Genomic DNA, 4,040 nt, shown 5'->3' on the forward strand with positions numbered 1-4,040 from the left:
GCTAACACTGTTGAGAAGGTTGGTGTTGCATTGTTTGTTCTAAGGAAGATCTTCAAATATTGAGCCTTCTCCTTAAAGTAGCTACATTCATCTGCGATAACCCTTGAGTAAGGCTTGTTTTGATTGTTGGAAAGTAGCCTAGAAGGTGGCTTAGAAGGTACTACCAAAATAGATGTGTGAGGTGTGGAAAGAATTCCTTTTTCCTGATTGAGACTTAAGACATATCTCCTTAGCTAACAGTTCACTAACCATTGAATCAATAGAGGGAAGTGGGTCGCAATGCAAAATTGCCCCATGCAGTACCTCAAAATCACTATGAAAGGCCATAAAAAATTGAACTAGGTATTGTTCTTCTTTATGAGTAATATAAGGTGTAAAAGTTCAGAACTCTACTAATTCCTTGAGAGCTAGCTAGTCCCAAAGATTAGTTATAGTGGAATAAAACTCCTGAATACACATGTCTTTCTGTTCAAGGGCTCAAATATTAGTCTCTAACTCAGACTATTTTGCAAAATTGGACTACATATACAAGTTTTCCAAGTGTTCCTAGATCTTCTTAGTAGCTTCATACTTTACCAATGGTGTACCTATAGAATTTTCAATAGATTGAGTTGTTGATCCAAGTGATCATTTTTGAATTTCTTAAATCCTAACATCTAACTGTTTTGCATATTTTTCATCTTTTCATTCCTAGGTTTGTGCAAAGTGTCAATAATATAACCCTTCATCCTTTTGCCCTTTAGAAAATTTTGTATCACATAACTCGAATACGAATAATTTTTTGCATTCAATCTCATACGAATAGATTGAAAGGAATTATCTCGTTCAATGGTCATGACAAAGAAATAATAAATAACCACCAAACAAAAGAAAATAAATACGAACCAAAGAAAATGAATAAAAAATTAAATATCGAGATCAAATAAGAAAAACTAAAATGATTACCCACTGCAAGATCACACAATCAAAGAAAAAAAAAATGAATTCCACAATCAAATGGATATGAAAGGTGAAATTTAATTCAAGCAAGCTAATCCTCCATTTTCATGCTTATTTGCCATTGATTAAAATGAAGCTTTTTAATTTTGCTTCAATGGATAAATAGGAAGAAACCTCATTTTCTAATAAACCTTCTTTTTATGTGAATTATCCATGGTTGTTGATTTTGTTTTGTGAAATCATTTTTTATTTCTTATTTTTTTCTTTGGGTGTAGTGGCATTAGGTTAGGAGATAGCTTGTTTTACCATTTTTTTTATTTTTCTTTTTTGTAATTAAAATGGTGTTATTTGCTTATGTAATGATATCATATTAACTTCCAAGATTTATCCGATACTCTAGAGGTGAAGAAGTTAGACCCAAGTTTTTTACTTGGAATGAAAGAAGATGAACAAAAAGGTAATTGACTACATTGAGCAATAGTTGATACAACCTCACACCATCATGTGGCCTATTGAAACTAATGCCTATGATGTCTAGAAGAAATTGGTGCTAATGTTTGAACAAAAAACTATTGGGGATAAAATTTTCTTTTTGAAGAAGTTAGTGAACATTAAGCTAAAATAAGGAACTCTAATAACAATTCACTTGAATACTTTTCAGAGCATGACAAATTAGTTAGTTGTTATGAAGATAACTATGAATGATGAAATGTAAGCCTCCTTATTGCTATGTTTACTACAAGACAGTTGATGAACTTTTGTTGAGACTATTACTAGCTCTACTCGGAATGGTACATTATCTATGGAACTTGTGAAGAGAAATTTATACATCAAAGAGATGAGAAAGAACACTTTTGACACAAAAAACAAACAAGTCCTCATTACAAAAAGTAGAGGAAGAAACAAGAATGGAGGATAGAAAGGTCATGACAAATCCAAGGGAATGTCCTAGTCTAGAGAAAAAAAAAACTAAAAATAAATTCAAATGTTTCCATTATGGCAGAAAGTGACATGAAAATTGTCATATTTGGAAAAGAGGGTAGAATAGGCAAAATCAGGTAAAAAAATTGATATGAATACTATAACCTCTATGTCTAAAGGTGATGAAGTTTTAATGCTCTCAAATGCATGTTTGTATGTAGATAATCAAGGAGTTGAATGGATTGTAAACATTGTAACCTCCTACCATGCTACTACACTTGGGAGTCATTTTCTGACTATAAAGTTGGAGATTGACACACAATCAAGATAGGAAATTCTATCCATTTCAAGATTGTAGGAATATGTAATGTTTGTTTTGAAACCAATGTTGGGTGTAAGTTAACATTGAAATATGTAAAGCATGTTACAGGTTTATGCCTTCATATGTTATTAGTTTTGCTTTGGAAGCTCAATAAGGGCGCATTGGTTGTTGCAAAAGGAGACACTTTATATAAGACCAAAGAAAAAGTCCACAATAATGAGGTATATGCTGTTGAGGGTGCTTCTTTAGATTTGTGGTAGAAAATGTTGGGCGTATGAGTGAGAAATGATTGCAAGGTTTTACAAGGAAGTCTTTAGTTCCCTTGACCAAAAATGAATCCTTATCTTCTTGTGGTCATTTTTTGGTTGGAAAACATAGAATTTCAAATTATTTAATCTTTATATCAAAGAGTTAAAATAAGAATTTGAAATAGTATATTAAAATAATTTATTGATTTTAAATTTATTTTTTATTTTCCTTCACTTTTTCTTTCCTTATGTTTTTCCTCCTTTCCCTCAAAATTTTCCGGAACCAAACCTACCCAAAAGAACTCTTAATAAATGGGATGAAGAAACTAAAAGCTCTTCATATTAAGATTATTGTTATTGGAAAAGTTTTATTTAACATGAAAGAACTTACATGCATAAGTCAAAATAAAGCTTTTATAAGAACCAATATTTTATTGGCTTCCATATTAAACTCCCTTCTTTTTTTTCTTTTTTTTTTTAGCTATAAACTTTTTAAACAAAATTAGCTAAAGTATGAAAACTCTTATTAAGCCTAGAATCAGTTTTTTATTTCTCAACAGTCGAACCAAACAAGACCTATTTGGATTTACAACTTGGTGTAATTTGTATAAAACCTACCAAATTTGGACCAGAAATTGGTAGGCAAATTGACTTGAGCAAAAATGTAGATTATATTTAGAAAATTTGGACCAGAACTTGGTAGGCAAATTGACTTGACCAGAACTTGGAAGGTTAGGCTTCTCTTAGATTTATAGGTCTGGTAAATTTTACTCAAAATTAATTTAGAAAATTTTTTGTAAGCAATTAGATGAAATAAAAATTTGTAGATTATATTTACAAAGCTGAAACAAATAAGTATGCTTTCTATCCCTCCATCAAAAAAAGAAAAAAAAAAAGATAGTTGGACTAAATAAGAAGTAAAAAATTAATCGGTTTGCTATGAACCCAGAAACAAAATGAAACTCCTAACATTTCTATGTCTTAAAAGGCTTGTTCTTTTCCTTCCAGTAAAAGCAATTCAAACAATTATGAAAAAAAAGAAGAAAAGAATTGAAAGTGGGTGCTTGAGGATTAGGAAGACTGGGGAGTGTTGGAGTAGGGTCTGTTACATGCAAACCAAGTCCATGGAGATGAAAGGATTCAATATAACAAACCTAGCTTGATATACAATAAAGAGGTGAACAAGTTGCCATGGTGGAAAAAGTAGGGTCGGTTCAGGAACGGTTTTGAACATTATTTAAAAGTTTTGAAGCACAGTTTTTTTTTTCTAGAATAATATGTTTTTAAAACAACCACCTAAGGAAAAAAGTAAAAAAACAAAAATATGTTTTTAGAAAATATCCTATTTTCTATTTTCAAGAAAAGAATATTGTTTTTTATTTTTTATTTTTATTTTCAAACACATTTTGCTATTTTTTTTTTATTCTCAAAAACAGTTACAAACCCGTATATTACCTTAGCGTACATTCATGCCTTTTAAATATATATATATATAAGATACATGGAATACATAAATTGCTTTTAATTGTAAGTATTGACAATTGATTGCTTTTATTTGGCCATGGAATACATCAAATTGACAATTGATTTATTCTTTCTTAATAGGTTTG

The sequence above is a fragment of the Vitis riparia genome, chromosome 16 (assembly GCF_004353265.1).
Source record: "Vitis riparia cultivar Riparia Gloire de Montpellier isolate 1030 chromosome 16, EGFV_Vit.rip_1.0, whole genome shotgun sequence".
Taxonomy (NCBI): Eukaryota; Viridiplantae; Streptophyta; class Magnoliopsida; order Vitales; family Vitaceae; genus Vitis; species Vitis riparia.